This window comes from Rhinolophus sinicus, chromosome 7 (genome assembly GCF_057876585.1).
Source record: "Rhinolophus sinicus isolate RSI-liver-muscle chromosome 7, RSI-T2T, whole genome shotgun sequence".
NCBI classification, from domain to species: domain Eukaryota; kingdom Metazoa; phylum Chordata; class Mammalia; order Chiroptera; family Rhinolophidae; genus Rhinolophus; species Rhinolophus sinicus.
Genome location: NC_142507.1, coordinates 2591913 through 2612696, shown reverse-complemented (window position 1 = coordinate 2612696; position 20784 = coordinate 2591913). Strand labels below are relative to the sequence as shown.

The 20784-nt window shown below is 38.3% G+C and overlaps 1 protein-coding gene across 16 annotated transcripts in view; it reads left to right on the top strand.

The window, feature by feature from the left end:
* The window catches only part of RALYL (RALY RNA binding protein like), a 1518143-nt gene that overhangs the window by 1221094 nt on the left and 276265 nt on the right, over nucleotides 1–20784 (top strand). Inside the window, exon 1 of one of the 16 annotated variants that reach the window (XM_019726287.3) lies at nucleotides 16346–16466. The exons of the other annotated variants lie outside the window; for them this stretch is intronic. The gene's annotated coding sequence lies outside the window, so the exon portion shown is untranslated. Of the gene's footprint in view, nucleotides 1–16345; nucleotides 16467–20784 lie in introns of those variants that run through there. 16 annotated transcript variants of the gene reach the window in all.

Sequence of the window (20784 nt, the reverse complement as noted above, 5' to 3'; positions counted from 1 at the left end):
ATTTCTCAACCCCTGTCCCCAGCACAGGGCCAGGCACATGGGAGGTAGTCAGGAAATCTTTATCTGATAAATCAAAGCCAACAGGTATGTCCAGGAGGGTTTGTTTGCTCTGGGCTGGAAATTGCTAGGACACCCTTCACAGCTTCAGAAAGACCAACTCAATGCATTAAAGGTTCTTACCATCTGAAATAAGTTACTTTATAGGGATTGAGCTGGAATAACTACAAAGTATCATATAAACGGCACTGTATGCAGAGGGAACAAAATGAGCTACACATGGCACAGAACTTGGGAACAGCTCTGAAATGGAGGAGTATTATGGGAGTAAATCTCAGGCTGAGTTCATCAGTCTCCCTCATTGTTTCGCTAATGTCGCTTCAAAACAGATTGTGCTTTTTGCACGTTAACCTTTTTTTCTTATTGAAATTGTCCGGAATGTCAGGACTGGATATGGTGTACCTGAAGTCTGGTATAAAAGATAAGGCATTCACTGGGGAATATGAAACCAGAAAAATGGGATTATTTTCTTCCAATAGGGAAAAAAAAACACACATTTATTATGAGGAAAGAAGTCTTTAATCAGAGTAAGGAAAAACAATTCCAAATAGAATAAATCTGCAACTTAGCCATCTTTCCAAAGTACTGATTTTTGCTCAAAGTAGTACCCCAAATTCTCAGATTTGAATGTCAGAGAATATAAGAGTATTTTATAGAATTCTGAACCATCTCCTTTATATCAAAGCACAACACCATTTAGGATTTAAATCTCAACAAAATAGATTGAACCTAGACCTCATAGAAGACAAACCCAATCACAAAAAACCATGACCACCAAATACCAAATGCTTCATTATATTTGCTTATTTTCTCAAACATTAATAAGTTGCTTCAGTTACCCAATCTCTTGCTTTTCGGAACTCTAAGCTACCTGGGCTGAACTCATCCTTAGTCAGTTTCTGCATAAACCTCCACGTCTCTTTTATTCACACTTGTGGTCTTAGAAACTTACTTGTCCCCAAAACAATTTACATGAGAGGCCACACATGGTCAATTAATCCAGTCTGATTGCTTCAAATCGTCCCAGTGGCATCTCAGTTCCCACTGTGTTCTTCTGTGCGTTTCCTCTGCTTAGAACCCTAACTTCAGCCCTCCCTTACCTGGTCGGATAATCATCCCGCCCTTACTCCTCCTTCAGAACTCAGCTCAAGTGTCCCGGTTCTCCTCCCTCGGGGTATTGAGATGTATCTCCTCTCTGTCCTTGAGCCAAATGTAGACAACTCTGAATGCCTCTGCCCCCCATGGGCTCCTTGAGACAGAGCCTGTGCGAGGGGTTACTCCCGAGTGCCGTGCCGAGCACAGATGTTGGACCATTGTAGGTTCTCAAACCTCCTCAGGCACCAGCTCCAATCTTATGCCTCTTCTAAGCCTTGACATTTCTTAACTCATGTGATCCAGCATCTGTCTGAACTTGGTATCACTGTTACACCCGAGAGGAAGCCAGAGGCTACTGGGGTTCAGAGAGGTTATGCTGCTTTCCTGAGGTCAGACAGCTCGTCACTGGCACACTCACAGTGCCAACCCTCGGCATCTGGCATGTTCTGTGCCATTCTTTGACCCGATTGCATCTTTGACAGTACAGGGTTAGTGACCTTGTTCCAAAGAGAACACTGAAGGGCCGAGTCATTGCCTATTATGCAGGCTCTAAGTATTGATTAACCTCTTTCCAGTCATTAATTCAGTAACTGTTTATTGTATCCCTACTATGAGCCAGGCACTGGGAATATACAAATGAATAAGGTAAATTCACTGCAGGTGACTGACATCCATGAGGGCAAACACACTAACATTCTGCATTGTGCTAACTTTGCATCATGGGAACTTTTGATGTATATTACATCATCTCAGAAGAACTACAATGATATTACTCAGAAAACAGTTTTAAAGTTTCACTCTGTGTCATTTAGGCATTTGATGCTGACAAAGATTTTAAAGTACATTTTGTGGTGAATTATCATAATTGCTCTCCATAGATGCTCAATTTTAGGAGTTGCTTTGAGCATTCATACATTTCTCTGCAATGCACAGAGTTTATAAAACTATCAGAAAAATAGAAGGACTAATCTAAAATTAAGTATCTCCATTTTATTTATATTGACAAAGCAAACGTTACCTAAAAAATCTTGTTTTATTCCCTTTTCACAGCCAAGCACAACTGTGACACTTCTAGAATCTTTGTTTCCTTTCCAGTAGTCATTCTGAAGACTAAATGGAATCCAGGGTTTGGAAGTTGTATTTACTCTGCATTAATAAAAGCAGTAAAAGCCATCCCGCCCCATCCGTAAATGTAGTAGCGATGACTCATAGAGCAGATAAGAGATATTACAAGATGCCCTTTTCGTGGCCACTTTTCTAAACCTAGCTTGGGATAATATAAACATTGCAGCATACTTTTAAATTTTTACACTCTCCTTGATGGCTGGAGCGGCTTTTGTTTTTGTTTTGATTGGTAGCATTTTCCTTTCTTAAGTTAGCTTTAATCTAGTAGCCGTTTCACTCTTTACCAAATGTCCTCAGATCTAACTGCATATAATGTGTGACTCACCCTACAGCATGGCAGGAAAGGGACACATTAACATTTCCATGTTTAGAAACACTTTTTCCCCCAGGAACAGAATCTCCTTAAGATTGCACATGGTATGACATCATTATAGATTTATGAAACTTTGTAGCTTGTGTACTTCCTGCGTTCTCTTCTGTTTTTGTGCCTCATCTTATTTCATTACCCCAGTTATGGGAATCACTCAGCTATTCTTATTCCTAATATCTTTTTCTCTCAGCATTAATCCCATCCTTTCATTTTGTATTGATGACACACAATTTTGTGCCAAAGTGCAATTATAATTCTTTACTAATTTACTACTTAGGCAATATTTTAAGAAATTATTTTTAAAGTAAATCCTCTAAAAGAGAGCCTTGACTGTATCCATATACTCTTTTAAATCCTACATGGAAACGCTTATTCATGACAATCATAAGCTTACATTTTGCGATTATGAGTGGCAGCTAGCAAGGTAATAGGTGAGATTGAATGCTTTGTTCAGATTGTTACTGTTGCAAATATGATCGATATGTGTGTTTTGGGTGTTGATTAGAAGTTACTTAACTCCTTTAAGCCTCTCAGATCCATCCGTCTGTCTATCATCTATCTATCCATCCATCTATCTTTCTATCTATGGGTCATGTTGAATGACAGTGTCTTGGGTACCTAAATCTTATTCTTAAGCCTGTCTCTTCATTTGAACATGTCTTCCTCCTTTCCGTTTATCTAGAACTAATGAATCACCCTCTTAAATTGAATTGTAAGTAAGACAAAGTTAGATTATCTTTCCTGTTGTTTCTATAACTCTTGCTGCTTTCTTATATTATTACCACTTACCATGTGGTATTGAACTTATTTAGATATCTGTCTTCAGAAGTACACGCTGACGTCCACAAAATGTCAAGCTCTATCTTATTTATGTTTTAGCCCCAGTGCCAAGGATAGTGTCTGGCATATAGCATGTCTTCAATAAGTGTTTTTTTTTTTTTTAATCTTGCATTGTAAATTGCATAAAAGACCTTAGGCATTTGCTCAAAAATTAATTTTTATAGCCAAATAAATTAATGTCCTGCTAACCTCAATGTAATATTTTTATTCTTCAGGAATTAACATTTGAATTGTTTGAAGTAATCTTTTTTATCCAATAATTTCTTGCGTGTGGTAATTGACATTTTTGCTATTTAAATGATATCACAATTGTCAAAGATGATATAAATGAGTAGTCCTACATCTTCATATCCTAGTCAAGTATAGGGTGTTAGGGAAATTTCCATATAGGTAAAACCATGAATCACAAAAGTACAAATCTACGTTTCCAACGATGACTCAGAATGAAGTCTTTTCACCACTCATTTTAAAGGACACTGTTAAGTTTCTATACCTCATCTAAAATTATTCTTATGTTTATTGTTGATTGTATCAAATCTTGAATCTTGGAATGGAAATTCATTTCTCTTTTCAAATGTGTAATCAGATGACACTGTTTTATGCTTTGTCCTAATATAGCGATGCTCCATTATATTTTCTTTCTTTTGAAGAAAAAAAGATGGCCAACATGAAATGTTTCACAAATTTATAAAAATATGTGGTGATGGAAGGAAAACTGACTCTGGGTGGTGAACACACAATGTGATATATAGATGATGTATGACAGAATTGTACACCTAAAACCTATGTAACTTTACAAATAATTGTCACCCCAATTTTAATTAAAATAAAATAAAAAATAAAAGGTCGGTCAAAGTTGGAAGTTACTAGTCTTTAAGTTTATAACTGATCAGAAGAATGATGTATCATGTGCAGAGTATTTAAGTTGAAAAAATAATAGGATTCGATTTTATTATAACATTAAAATATAAAATCATAAAACATTAGTGTTGATAAATGACTATTTGTAAAGCTATCTAATATTTTAAGCGGATGATTTTTAGCAGATTGTTCTCCATCCCAAATGAAGTGTTAGGATGAAATTAATTTGATTGTTTTCAAATTGAAGCATCTGGTATTAGAAACTCTTGAGACATAGTGAGAGTAGGAGGTTAAAAAAAGGATAATAAAGCCAAAAAACTCCAAGCCAATATGTTCGTAAATATAATAGTTTATAACATATTGATCAAGCTTCCACTCTGTATGTAATATACAATGGAATGGATGCCTACATAAAGGGGATTGCATCTGCTGTGATAAATTCTATGATTAAAGTCTACAAAAGGGTCCAGGGCACCCCCTATAAGGAACACCTAACCAAGATTGAGAGGTCTAGGGAAAATGTTGCATCTGAGTTGAGTCTTCAAGAAAGTAGGAGGCAGAACTAGGTGAATAGGAAAAAAAGGTTAAAACAAAAGGTTAAAGCATGGCAAATCAGGGACTTGCTGGGAGTACAAGCTGTAATGGTAGTGAAGAGACATGAAAATGAGGTAGCCAGGGTACAAACCTTAAGGACTTCCTCCTAAAAGCAGTGGGAGTCTCTGAAAGAGGTCAAAGTCAAGTGCCCATGTCCATCTCACACCCTTTTCACTGGAGGCATGGAGGCAATTGTAACTAAGGCAAAGGGGATCCTGGAGAGAAGGGAGAGGACGCCCTCCACTTTGATTGCTTCTGTTTCCTCTATAAATAACTTGCTGGAATCATCTCCTGTGAGAGAGGAAGAAAGGGGCGTAATAGTGTGCTTACGGAATGTGGTGAAGGCTTAAAATCCCACCTATGCGGAAATGGGACAGAGAACTGACTGGGGGAACTACAACACATGACCCTGGTACAATGCAGACCTTTCTCCTCAGGTTTCCATGGCACCAGGTCCCTAAAGCACAGAAATCTAGACTATTAGGTCGATCTGAAATTTAGTTTTCCCCAGATATAGGAAACATGAACAAGGGTTAAGGAGGTTGGCGAGCAGTCAAAGTGATGAACTCTGGGGTCCTGACGAGATACAGGAGGGAGTGAAGATAAAAAGAAGCAGATTCGGCATTAGATATCTAAAGCCAAGTCGCCCAGAGCGTGTGTGGAAGGAACAGGAGCATGAGAATCTTGAAAGGACAGACCGATGTGTTGAAAGTGTAGAATATTGGAGTTTAAAATTTCTTAAAGGTGTAGAAATTCTGGAAAAGCCCAAGAGATTCATCTGGAAAACTACTAGAAACAGTGTTAAAATTCCATAAAAGAACACAGTGAAAATTAATTTAAACAATCAGTAGTCTGAAAGAATCCTGTCATTTTAACTTCTACGATTTATTCACCAGGAAATAATTTAGGGTAGCACCAACATTATTAAAAAGCTAGGGTGTTCATCAAAGCCTTGTAAACAATAGCAAGTGATTGCAGACAGCTCAGAAGTGCAGTAACAGAGGAGCGCTTAAATAAAGTATGATTAGGGTTTCCAAATTTCCGACATTTTGGAACCTTCGGGAATCAAGAATGGGAAATCGTATTTCCCAAGAATTCCCGAAATAATCTTTTTTATCTAATTTCCGTTGATCATCTGTAATAATGGCTGTAGCAGTAAATGTTAATAAACAGAAAAGTGGTAAAGAAGATGGGGCAACTGAGGTTCGTGGCCCTGGCACAGTCTTTCAGAGGTTTCGAGACACTCCTATATGTAAAAGGTCGACACAAAACTTGAGCAAATAGAATTTCCTAAATGGAGGTCGACCAGAATTTCATGACTAGAGCATCTCTTGCCCTGAGCGCTAAACAGGGGTCACTATGGTATCATTTTGGCTAGGTTTCTGTTGTATTTCAGGTTTTCTCAAAATATAAACAATGTAATTAATACAAACTGTATTTAACCAAACCTTATAGTATACAGTGAGTTTTTACATATATCACACAATGTATTAACATTCCCAATTTCATTTAAATATTTTATTTATTAAATTAAATATTAATAGAAAACAAAAGCAAATATCATTTGCTTGAAAATTTAAAGAATACTTCAAATAGTTTTTTGCCATTTTTAAAATGAAACTGTAAGAAACATAGAGCATTAATTGCCCGATCAGACAATCGTGATGTTCGCTTTGTAACAAATATACTCGATGTGGAAAAATTTCTTTCCTTATCTGTAGATGTTGGTCGAATTATTATGAGTGCGTCTAAAAGCGTCTTCAAGTTGGGAGTGAGAGAATGCGTTGCTTCTTATAAGCTCATTTCCTTCCTTAGGGAAGCAAATGTTTTGTCTCCATGCATAGGGCTAGGCTTTGATGTCAAAATTGATATTGCTTTAGTCAATTCACACTTCAGATCAGATTCTGATTTAATGGCAGAACTCTCTGTAAGGACTTCCTTTATTTCTTCTCTTGGAACTTCTTCTGCTGGAAATGTTCCTTTAAAAGTTCTTTCCATTAATGACTTTGCCAACCGTGCAATTTCATTCTTACTTGACAAGGCAAAAAATTCATCCCCTTCCATCTCACATAGACAACTAATGTTGCTCAAGTACTTTGTGAGCGACACAAGTTCTCTATTTCTACGTTTAACCAATTCAAATTTTATTTCCTTTTTGGTTTGGTTAAATAAAGTTTGTATTAATTACATTGTTTGAGAAAACCTGAAATATAACAGAAACCTAGCCAGAATGATACCATAGTGAACCCTGTTTAGCGCTCAGTGCAAGAGATGCTCTAGTCATGAAATTCTGGTTGACCTCCATTTAGAAAATTTTATTTACTCAAGTTTAGTGCCGACTTTTTACATATAGGAGTATCTCGAAACCTCTGAAAGCATTAAGAAAAAATTAAGAAAGACCTATATCGTGCAGCAAATATTTATAGCTAAAAAGTGCCACAAAACATTATGATATGAGATTGGGAATTATTGTAATATTGGAATAAAATATTAGCAGTGCAAGTTGTTTTTAAAAAGACTGACTTACCCACAGCAGCTGAGAGAGCCAAGAACACACATACATCACAATCGTCAGCCAAACAAACTGATCAAATGTGGTTGGTATTATGGCCGTCACTTTGTGGAAATGATTCATCGTAGGAACAGAAAATAGTTTGTATTTACACAGGGAAATATTTATTCTCACAACCCAGGATGTGACTACAATGTCATATTAAGGTAAACTACCTTAGATTTCCTTATTTAGTTCACCTGAAGATGACTTTGTAATAAAATCCTGGTCATCCTGAAAATAAATATTTCTCTCTGTAAATACAAACTTTTCTGTCCTCCATGATCAAATGTGCTGGATTTACAAGAGCTAAAATTAGCTGGTCATGTGATATGTGATTCTGATGTCGCATGTGTATGTCTGATGGCGTGTAACATTGTAACTTTAGATAGCGATAAATAGGAAAAATGTCTAAGAGATACATTGTGATAGTACGTTTATTTTCCATTGTGGGTATTACTGGGTTCAAGGAGCCAATTTTCCTGATTTCCCGACCAACTTTTCTTGGGATTCGGGAACAGGAAAGCAAAAAACATTCCCCAGAATGGGCAGGAAGCAATTCCTGCTCAAAGCCCTAAATTTGATAAATCAAAATATTTGTGGAAGTATAAATTGGTAGAACCTTCATGGAAGCAGTGCGGCCCTGTCCATCCAACTTAAATGTAAATGCCATTCAATCAGCAATTCCATTTCTAGAAATTCACCCTTCAGGTATATTTATCCATGGGCAAAATGAAGACTGCACCACGTACTTTGTTGTTGCATTGCCTGTAAGAGTGAAATGCCCATCAGTAGGGAGGGAACTGCCTGGTACATTATGGTACATCCATTAAATGGGATACTATAAAGCTGTACAAGCTAATGTGACACCAAAGGACGTTTAGCCAGCGCCACCACTGACCTCGTGAAACGACCCTGAAGAGGAACCCCAGCTGCCAGAGCCCTGCCCCTCTGAATAGAAGAAGCCTGGAGCTGGAGGATGTGAGCTCCCCTTCTGAAGAAGGTCCTCGGGGAGCTGGCCGTGGTGCTGGACCAGGTCGAGGCTGAGCTGGAGAAGAGGAAGCTCGAGAGGGAGGGACAGAAATGTGAACTGTCCCCTCCCGTGGCTGTGCCTCCACCCTGGCTGATGTCCTTCTGGGAGCCACCCTGTACCGCCTCAGGTTCCTAGGACTGTCCAAGAAATACTGCGAAGACGGCAGCTGGCCCAACCTGCAGTCTTCCTTCTAGAGGGTCCAGAAACGTTTTGCCTTCCAGAAAGTCCTCATGGGCTCCCTGAGCGGGATGGGCTGCTTTGCCTACTGGTACCGCAAGAGAAAATACATCTAGAGCCAGGCCGAGGAAAAAAAAAACTAATGTGAAAACTCTTTACTGATGTGAATTGTTCTCCAAGATACATTGTTAATTTAAAAAGAGAAACAAGGTTCAGAACAGAGTATGTGATATAATGCCATCTCTGTATATAAAAAGGGAAAGTCTGTGCATATATTTACATGTATATGCATTAATTATTTTCAGATACATTTATAAGACAATAATGGTGTTAATTGCAGTTGAGAACAGAATTTGAAGAACAGAAATGGAGACGGAACTTGCATAGTGATTTCCTCATATATACTTTCATTCTTTATGATTTTTGGAATCATGTTTATTAGAAGTATTTGACTAGAAGTCATCCATCTGGTCTCTTTACTTTCTGCGACCTGGAAAACATCCTCTATTAATTCAACCTTAAATCATTGGTACTTTATCTGCCAAGATGGCATAATGTACTATCATATTAAATTCATGATGAAATTCACATATGCCTGGTGGTCATATTCAATATTGCTTTTTAAGTATGGAAAATCTCAATGCGAGGTGCCGTGAGCAAATGGGGGACAACTTTAATTGGCTAATTTTAATTGAATTGCACATTACAATAAGGTATCCCAAAAGGCATTGTGCTATAAGAGGAGATATGCTGGGTTTGGCCTTGGGAGGCCCAGACTTGGGCGATATCTGATGCATATGGACTGGTTGCCCTCAAGTAAGTTAGTTCACTTCTTTGAACATCACGTTTCTCCTCTGTAAAATACTCAAGATAACAGTATTTTCCCAATCTATCGTCTAGTGAGTTTTCAGATATGAATATGGAAACACATATGAAAGTATGTGTTAAGTAAGATTCCCCAGGGAATAATTTGCATGCAGTAAAGACCACTCTTTTTAACGTCGAGTTCTATTCGTTTGGACACATCCTATAGCTTTGTAGGCCCCACCCCCGCCAAAGTGGAGAACCATTCCCACCACCTCACATAGCCCCACCGGCCTCTTTACAGTCCCCCCTCAGCAACCACCAACCTGCTTTGTGTTCCTATATTTCGCCTTTTCCAGAATGGTGTGTAAGTGAGACCATACTGGGCGTGGCTTCCATCAGTTTTCATAATATCCTTGGAGACTCATCCATGCTGTTAGATTCGTCAATACTTTGTTCCTTTTTATTGATATCTGAAGAAGTGATGTTTTTAATTGTATTGAAATCCAATTTATTTCGAGAAAAATTATAATTATTTCTTTTGTAACATAAATGAATATTAAGTGACTTGATTCAGTGAAGATATACATCCATTAGCATAGCATATAGTCAGTGGCATTTGCATAGTTCTCTTAAACCCTGCACCGTGATTTTGGAAATACTGATCTTTTTTCCCCCCATATGAAAAGTGAATTCCCAACAGCATAGCTTTCAAAAAAATATAACTTGATAATGTTTGTAGTCACATAGTTTGAGATGAAATTAAAAACAGGAGGTTGTTTTCTTGAAATGTGTGGGATTGAAAGGTCAAAGTGTGATTGATTGTGTAGGATTTTTGTTTGTTTCCTGTTGCCAAAAAGAAAAGAAAAAAGCCTTTTTGTGCTGAACAAGAAAGGTATAAATTAAAAGTAATTGCACACTTCACGTTTTAGTAGCAATGTGACATCTTGCTGGCAATTTGATGTTGTACTGACATGGTGGCCCGACAGCCTGTGATGAGGTGCGTCAGATGTGAAGGCGGCTTATTTTTCCCCCCGTGAGTGTCTGCGTGAGCTTGGAGTAGCTCTTAAGACACCAGCAGAGTGCAGGCACAGTGCCAGCTTGTTCCAGAGCCGACCTCTTAAAGCCGAGGGTGACTCCGTGCCTTTCTGTTTGTTTGCTCCTAATTCCCGAGCCATTGTATCTAATCAGATGTTAGAGGGATGATTGCATAGCCAGGAATTAGAATCCAACTTGGCTTGTGAGGATCTCAAGCTTTGGTTGGTAATTGCCAGCATTTCCACGGGAGCTCACCCTCCCTGAAATGCAGGTACCACGTTCCTATCATAGAGGTCCTCACATCACACCCTGTGGATGGTCCAGAAATAGCCTTTTGGTGTCCTTTCCATCATGGCTACTTTTCTGTGACACTGGGCATCACCTTTTGGCTTTAAGATCATTTTGTAAAACTGGGATATACACAGGGGCGTCATATCAGAATGTATGATTTCTCCGAAAAATTGTGGTGATTTCCTCATTGCTGTTTATGTAGAAAACCAAATGACACCATACCTGGTGTAAAATATATTGAATTAGTATATTGTAAAGTTATTGCTATAAACAGAAGTATGGATTTTTTAAATAAAGTTTTTAATTGGAGGCTTTTTAAGGTAAGACGGAAAACAATAACAAAGACTAAACATTTCTCAGTGTCCCGTGTTATATGACCATAGATTAGGACATATAGGATTGTAATACAGCCAACGTTCTATGAAAATAAGCTAATAAGCATTTTTTAAAGCAAACCATTTTGTAAAGTATTTGAAAGATGCAGCATAGATGGTACTTATCCTGACTGTGTGACCTTGGGCAAATTTCTTGACCTTTGTGGGTGTCAGCTCTGCATCTGTAAAACACAGATACAAACCTCAAGGAATTTGTGAGGGTCCAGTGAATTATCTGTTAGTAAAGTTCTTGAGATATTTACTTGGCTTGTAAAAGACACTGCAGTGTGTGTGTTTTATGAAAGAAATCATCTGATGATCCTGGATTGGACAAAAGAGGCTCAGTGTGTCCATGGCACAGAACCACACCCTTCTCACAGCAGCACTGTTTTGGGTTTACTCATGATGGGTGCTTTAGCCTTTGTCCTTTTACACAGAATATTCTAACGGTTTACCCCAGATCATCTCATTTCTCATCCACGGCTCATGCAGCAGCCAAGCACTCACAGACGACGTGGGGAAATATTATAGCTTTGTCCAGTCCGTTCCTTTGTTTTATCCTTCATTCATTCATCACGCATTCAGTCATTCAGAATCAATCACAGCCTTGTCTCTGCACGTCATTGTGAGTAAGATTTGCTGCCTCTCATGTCCTCTTTTAAGGGACGCAAATACATGATTTTTTTATGATAAAAGGGAAAAGAAAATGTCTGATGGTGGGGAAAAGATGAAGAGACGAGCCCCAAGGGAGTTCAGAAAAGTATTTCTCTCTCAGGGATGGGGCAGCTTTAAATTGAGCTGAAGAAACGGAAGGTCTGGCAGAGAATCCCAGGCCAAGAGGACCTGAGAGATCAGAGGTCACGAATAGGCTCTCAGGGCTTGGGGATTTGACTGGAATACATAAAGTACGTGAAGAAGGGCTGGGGGGCGTCAGATGGGAAACAGAGGTCAGATGGTAACAGCCTTGAATGCAAGTGAGGACTCGGCTTTATTCGGTGGACACAGGTGGGTCTTCCTAGACTGTACACTCGAATCTGGAAAGAAAAGTCAGTGTTCAGCTCTTTTAGCGAAATCAACATGACCAGCATTTGGAGCTTGAATGAGGATCAAAAATATCTTCTTACTTTCCCAAAGTCTCTATTCCAAAAATATTTTCCTCGGGGAGCTGTTTTATGTGGATGGCCAACTAGCTTGCTCACTTACCAGGGGTCCGTGAGATGGAATTGTCTTCGAAACTGTGATGCAAAATCCTTCTTGTGGCATCTGTGAGAACAACAAACTCCTTGACGTTGGGGAGTCACGGCTTTAGGAATCTCTCACCCAAAAATGAGGAAAAACAATAGGAAGGTTGAAGTGAATTTCTTGTAATCTTTCACATTTGTGTGCTTATCTATGGAGATAAGAGAGGGTCAGTGTTTAGGTTCCTTTAGCGCACTCTGTATATTCATAGTTTGGTTTATTTTTGCCTCGTGAAACTGCTTTCTTCAGATTTCTTTTAAGAATTAAACTCTCAATCTGTAGTGTAATATTTGCGCTACAAATTTTTAAGAAGACTCATATTTAAATACTTAAAAACAAAACAATGTCAAAGGACAAATTAACATTCAACAGGTAATCCAGTTAGGTCAACAACATTAGAGTACTTTTGCTTCTTCTAGAAGGGACGGGTTTGATTTTAAAAGCTAACAATGTCATAATAATGCTTAATAATCTTTAAAATACTTTCATCAGGAGCTAAATTAAAAAGTAAAAGTGAATTTATGCAGTCAGCAACATTTAGTACAAAATACTCAAGTACACATTCAATTTATTTGTTACTTTTACTAACCAAACTCTTTTAGATTCTTTTTCAAAATTTGGATGTTTTACAGAATTAAAGCTACCTTAATTAATCTTTTTGCTTTAAGAAAAATAGTCCTCATGTAGTAAAGTATTTTCAATATAATACACGTAGGCAACATTCTGTGTATGCAATGTTTTCATATCTATTCATTTTATGTATGTTTCTTCTTTAGACAATGTCATTTGAGTTTTCATTAATTAACTACTGGAAAACCCTTGTAAGTTGATGAAATGCAAACATTTCAATCAATTAGATAAAATCAGTGCCATTTCAAGAAATGAAATTTTTATGCATTTTAAGCCATTGTTATTTATCCGACGTGTGTATTACCTTGATCTAGCATGTGATACCTGCATATTATTCAAACAAGTTCCTTTTGTATAAAGTGTTTGGGTTATTGGTTTTAATATTATAAATACTGTTCTACTATTAAGCATGAGAAGACTAATTTTTTAAAAATCTCTGCCCTAAGAATAAAATGGAATTTGGTTTATTGGTATGAATGTGGTTTAATATTAGTTAAAGTGATTTCTAACCGGGAGTTTTTGTTTCTGACGCATTAAGTAGTGTCTATAATGAGGTATAAACTAAAATAAAAGATGGGCTTATTTGCTGTTTCAATAAGTGGTTTATTGCCAGTTTCACCACTGTAGGCTCCATCTTTACCATGGGAAATGGGAAACAAGTGGAGGTTTAGTCGTAAAATTTACTGGTAAAAAAGAACAACAAAAAAAAATGATTTCAAAGTAGGAAGGTTAACTCAGCTGGGAACAAAATTATGCCAGTGCCTACATTCCACTTCAGGAGTTTCATGCTTCTGCCTGTAAAAGGTTTTTTTGTTATTTGCCCAAAATTGTGGAAATATTTGGAACTGTTTGAATAAAAAAAAAATCTTTTTAATAAAAGTAGTAAGAACCCCTCAGGGAAAAGTAAATTTGCGATTATTTTCCCTACTAAAAATGTGTGTTAATTAGATGTAAACTATTATTATAACCAAGAAATGGGGTAATTCCACATTTATGAGCCAATGATGTGGTACTGCGGTATATTTTCCAGCTCTTTAAAGCATTGTGTACGTGGAGTACGTTCCTCCGATGGAATTTCAATCTCTGTAGGTGACGGCCTAGGAAGTACCTTTGCAGTTTTCATGTATAATGATTTCTCAGGCTTTCTCTTGAATTTGAAGGTGAAAGTTAAGGCTCATGGCATTGTAAAGAGACTTCTCTGCAAATGTACTTCCTGCAAGGGGTTTTGCCGAGGAAACCTTGGTTTTTGGAAGTATTTTTATTCACTTACACCAAGTTCTGTGTGGTGAGTGTCATACGTACTATACTCTGCTATCTATTTCTTTAAAATGATGAAATAGAAAAAAGAAAACACTCATGTAGAGGTAATTGCATTTTAAAGACATGTCGAAATGTATAAAAGGAGGTTAAACAGATTGGAAAAATGTCCAAAATATAACTTTTCAAGGAAACTAGCTCTAGCTTAGTAAAGGGCTACAGAGATGGAAAAATTGCTTCAACATACACTAAAGAGAGGGCATGGCAGTTGTTGTTTTTTTTATATTTTATGAGGATTGTGAATTGTGGTAAATTGTTAGCTGATAAATTAGACAAATAGTGTTCAAAGAAGTTTCTGGAAGAAGTATTTTTTGTACACAGTGGCTAAAGAAATTATTGGAGGTATGGTCTCCAGGATTTTTTTTTTTTTTTAAACCTACTCTGGTTGCTGTTGTCTCATTACTTTGGGGTGGGTCAAGTCTCTTGCGTTATTCAATGAACACTTTCCAGAAAGCAGAATAGGTTGGCATATTCTAGGTTGAATGCATGATATGATATATCAAAGTGATAACTGTTTTGTCCGAGAAACTGCAACAGAGAAGAGTTTCAACTTGGCATTAAGGTTATTAAGTGATATGAGGTGAGCTATACATCAGTTTAAGAGGTCAGAAAGATTAGACTCATGACAGGCATTCATTCAACAATTATTTGCGTTACTGTTACTACACGTCGGGGATGAAATGGTGGATGAAATTGGACACAAGCCCCTGGCTTCCTGCGTCTTACAGTCTGAGATGGAGGTAGTAGAGGGGGAGACAGGCAAGCATATGGAATAGTCCATATGGAAAATTGCCAATGAGAGGTATGCATGTGGTACTAGGGGAGCCTGCGGTGGGGGTTTCTGACCTAGGTGGGTGGTCAGAGGCTATGCTCATTAAATGTGAAATGATTGTCATCCTACTTCATATGTCCAATTGACGATACATGTCAAGGGAAAGTTAGCATTGAGTCACTTCTCAATAACACTTTTCTGTTCCACGCACATCCTATTAAATAGTCAAAACACTTTTCAAGTTTCCACTTCCATGCACAATGGCTAAACTCTTCTGTGCAAAATCTGTCTTGCTTCCTGAAAAGATCAAAAGAAAGTTGGCAGTGTTTGAGTCTTCATGGTTTATTTTTAATCTCATCAAATTGCTGTGCCTTTGACTTTTATCTTTCCTCCCTTGAGGTTAACAAGAGAGGTTTACTTGCTAAGAAATCTCTGAAGGTTTTGAACCAACGTCATTCCTCCTGATACCAGAAGGTTCTTATCTCACATCTACTGTCTCTTCCCGCCCATGTGTGTAGCAAAGCCGATTCTGCAGCCTCAGATTTTCACGTGGTACTTAAGGCATGCTTTTGGAAGATGGGGTGATTTAGAGAGAAAACTTAGAATAGAAGAAACACAAGGGGACCTTGGTGCTTTTGACACAGGCCACAAACACTGTGAGAAAAGCTTTGGGGTCCCACGACGCCATTTCCCTGCTTCCGTCCGATTCCCGTAGCCCTTTGTAAAGACCAAATCTCACTCAGACTTTATATTCCACATGAAATCCCAACTCTTTTGGTTCTTATTGTCAACACGATGGCTGTATTAGTCATTGTGACCTAACTCACAGACGACCTTCTGCTTCTTTGCTTCATGCACCCAGGTCCGATTTGTGTTCACCAAATTCGAACTGCAGGAGACACTGTCTCCATTATTCGCAAGTCACCCTGTGCCTTTCTCACCACAAGCACTCTCTAGACATGTCTCAAATCAATACTGGTGCTCTGCCATCCCCTCACATGACCCCTTTTTCCGATGGCAGAAGTACTCAGGAGTGTTTGAAAGTTGAATTTCGGTGGAAAGAATTAGATCAACAGCCTCACAGAAAGTGACATTTAACATTTCATTTTGACTCTCAGAACCAAGACAGTAATAGTGCCAGCACTATTTCTCATAAAATGATGACCAGAGATATCCCGAAATGCCTTCACGATTCCGAGGGAGACATGACACCTGTCAGCACGGCTGAAGCGGTAATTGCCGTGGCCCACACCAGTCCAACAAGAGGATATCGCAGTAGACACTGCATTTCTGCATCGGTGAGGAACCATATCAGCTCATTTTTAACGTCTCCAATGACAACATTTGTCAAATAAAAGAAGTGTCTAAACATGTCATGGATAAAGCAACATTTCTTTTTCTGCTTTAAGCTCCATTCTTGTTTCTTTTGTGCATAAAGCCTTAGGAAAAGATTGCTAGAAGAAAAGCCTTTGTGGTCCAGAATATGCATTAATGTCGTGGATTACTAATACGATTGAAAACCCAAGAATGTTATAGACGTTGGTATGCATATCTCTTCTTTGTAACACTTCCTTCCTTCACACAATCCACCCCCACGTCCATCGAGAACATACCAAGGGACACCGTTCAGACCCTAAGGTGTCCTGGTTAGAGAGGTGAAAGTATTGCCCTCAGTGGTGAGAATTTACCGCCAAGTGCAGGAGAGACAAATAGACAAATAAATTGAAAGGTACAAAGCAGTATAGCCTGTGCTCTGAAGGGGGCAAGCAATTGAGCAGCAGAGGCAGGTAGGAAAGGAAATCTAATCAAACGTCCAAATGAAAATCACTGCAACACGAAGTTTTCCTTTGAGACTCAGTTTTTGCACAAGCAAACCTACTAAGCAGTCTACCCATAGGGTCTAACTAACAGAGACATCTATTTTTGCTTTAAAAAATACAGGTAACCATCCCTGTCTCAGTGAGTCTGAATTCCTGGGGATGGAAACTGTTCCTCTGTTTTAACAAGGTCTCTAAGTACATGATCATGCATCCTGCTGGTTCAGGAGAGTGTTAGCGCTCTCCCTGCCCCCCTCCCCCCGCCCCTTCTGTCTGTGTCCTCAGGCTGTTACCGCCATGTCCCTATATCTTCGTACACTGCACACTGGGCTCGGCATGTACCTTGTGGCTCCCTCATAAAGCTTGGTAAACAATCCCTTTATCAAAATCTCTCAAACTGTGCCACAGTAAGTGTGCCTTCCTTTTCCTGCCGACCTTGACTTCTCCTTATCATTCCACATAAAGGTCATGTGATGACCAGATGCTTAAAAGAAGTTTCCTGACTTGAATGCACAGATCAGTCTCCCCCCACCCCCGCTTCTGCCCATAGACACTGTAATCAAAGATGGGCCACATAGCAAAGACCAAAAGGAGCATGTGGGCCACCTTTTTCATTAACCACCAAAATGGCCCAAGGTTATTTTCCCAAAATGACTAGAACCTGCGATTAGGACTCAAAGAGTGTCTGACATTCCAAAATTAATGATCATATTCACCTTGGGAAGCAATGAGCATAGCTATTTTCAAATCACTTTATTTCATATTTTTAAGATGGTCGATCGGTTGAGAGTTTTTGGTGTCTTTGTCTGGAAGCCAGGGTATTGTTTGTATAATTAACGATTGTTCTGACAGGAGAGGGAAAATGGAGGTGGGAAGAAGTATGCCTGCTCTTTTTCAGATCACCTGGCGACGGACTATACTGACGGCCGCCTGCCAGGTCTCATTTCTAAACATTAAAAATGTGTATCCTGATCCTCAGGTGTTCCCTGAATGACAATCCAGCTGCTTCCCAGTTGAGCCAGTCTCCCCAGAGTAGATTACTGAATCTGCTGAGAATTGGGCAATTTTAACCACTTAGATCATCAGGGCACCATGTAATATCCAGCAGTGCGTGGAGACTAAAAGTGATTGAAGTTGGAAATCGCATCCTGAGATTTGGAAGTCACAGCTGACTTGATCAAATGGATTGTGATCCCATGATGCTATCACAGAGGAATCTTACTGAAAAGAGATAGAGAGCGAGAGCATGCTGGGAACTATTTTTGTTTCCAAAGGAATTGTCATAATTAAATCACAGATATTTACTGAGTCCTTAGGATATGCCGTCGTGCCTGAAATAGTTCCTAATGTGTTTTTTTATTTAATCATCTAACAGATATGAACAAGTAGATCAGTGGGGCCTGACTGTTGACCCCTTGAAATAAGAATTGTTTTCAAACAAATAGGCTTTGATTGTTAATTCATTATATTCAAAGCTGAATATAGACAGTAAAGCGATTCTGAACTATTCAAGAGATGTCCATCTAATGCATCTTTCAAATTTGGAACATGGTGAAGAATAACTGGAAAAGAGAAAATAGGAAGGTGCACTTGAGTTCTGAGGAACATGACTGTGACTCACAGGAAGCTAAAATGGGTTAATGATCTTGAGTTCAACTGTACATTTGTGCTGCTAATGATCTTGCCTCAGTGAGGGGGAAAAATGCTTCCTTTAAGTGCTGTCTATAGGATTCCCGTAGGAAAACAACTGTCTTTGTTTAGGAATACCCCTTAATGAGTGTCCTTGGCTTTGTGAGGACTTCTGTTGGATTAGGAAGGAAAGCAGACCACTAGAAGCTTGATGGAAGAACCTACTCTGCAGCAAAATATACGGGGGATTTTGGAGGGTGGGGGCAGGTGAGTCAGGAGGCGGTGGGGAGAAGACAGTTGAGAGATGCAGTAATAGGCTACAGTTCAGAATCTTCTGGCTTAAAAACAGACACCGGTTTCCAGGGAGCCTAGGAGGAGACAGAAGGACCTGTAAGAGCAGAAATGACTTTTATATCCTGACAGATTGCTGATTCTGACCAATAAAGCACAGCCGTGAAAGTGTGCCCGAGGTGGATGTAATAACCTTGGCTGTGATTAGTTTCCTTTGCAACTAATGATGACCTCACTTTATAAAGTGAGGAGTTAGTAAAAGAAAGGTGCTCGGTGAAAAAGGTTTAAAGGAAATTGAATACTTCCATATTCCTATCATGTTTTTTCTGTTGTTTTTCTTAATATTAGGATAATGTTTAGTATCACCTGAGTTTACAGATCTCTAAGTATGTTTGCTGCACAATAGATGCTTTGTTACCATAGCCAGTTATGAAGGGCGGACATGGGGTTCCTTGTGTTAACAGGAGGAAGTGTAGAAATCTTGGCTGGAGCAAGGTGTCAAAAACAATTAGAAGTTGAGAACAGTCCATTTTTAAGACGTGATTTGCACCATAAACATATCCATCACCTCTAAAAATTCCCTCCTCCCTATCTTGTTTGTTATACTTAATTCCAAGCTCATTAAGTTATACACTCAGTATGTGCAGCTTTTTTGCCAATTATGCCTCAACAAAGTGGTTTTAAAAGAAGGGATTTATGGCTATTGCAAGTGTATTTTTCTAAATCTCATTTTCTAGTTCAGTATAATAGATTAGATAGAAATGCAATTGCTTTTTGCATGTTGACCTATAACGTTAAAAAAATTGATGTGTTAATTTTCTGGGTTTTTGTAACATGAATAAGAACAGTTTCCATAAACAGTGATGATGTTTGTCTATGAATACTGACCATTATACTTTTCCTTTCCAATCTCGATGCCTCCTATTTCTTTTTCTCAGAGTACTGCACTGGCTAGAAATTTCAGTGTTGACATAGAAGTGGCAATATCAGACGTCTTTTCCTGGTTCCTTCTCTTAGGGGAACAAGGACAGATATTTCACCATTACTTCTGGTAACGTTAGGATTTTCATAGGTGCCCTGTACCAGATTGAGGGGCTTCCTCTCTGTTCCTATTTTGCATTTTATCAAAAATATATTTTCATCATTGTTCACAGAAGTGCTATTTCTAATCAGCAAAACCAAATGTTCACCTATAAGAGAACTAGTAAAAAAAAAATGAGTGGATAAAAATAATGGTATATTCATACCATAGAATGCTCAGAAATAAAAAAGGAACCACTGGTACATGTATCCACATGAATAAATCTTGCAGACATCATGCAAAGCATAAGAAGCTAGATAGAAAAAAGTTCGTGTTCCTTTGCATTTGTATAATGACCTGGAACTGTAAAACTAATTTATGGAGTTAGAAGTTAAACAGATAATTGCCTGAGGCCAGGTACAAGGATATGACTGGGAACTGACAAGAGAAGAAATGGGAGAACTGTTTTTCTTTTTGTTTTTCTTCTTCAGTTTAAATAAATTGATTGAAAAGAGAATAATAATGTCAGTGACCCCCTAAACAAATAAATAAAATAAGAACATGACTGAGCATCGCTTGATAGATACAAATTTCCAGTGATACCCAGGTTACGTCCTAATTCTCAGAACCTTTGCAAAGTTTCAGGTTCTAAGTACAAATATGCTAAAAAAAATTTAAGAACCTGAATTCACTGCTTTATTAGTTCAATGTCTTGATGTTTGAAATTGAAACCAACACAATACTATGTCCTTAGATAATCTCTAGTTTACTTTTTTTTTAAATTCCTGAGCATTAGCCAAAATGATGAAGTTTGACTTTAAAACTTAAAATCTTTGCTCTGAATAGATTATCAACAAA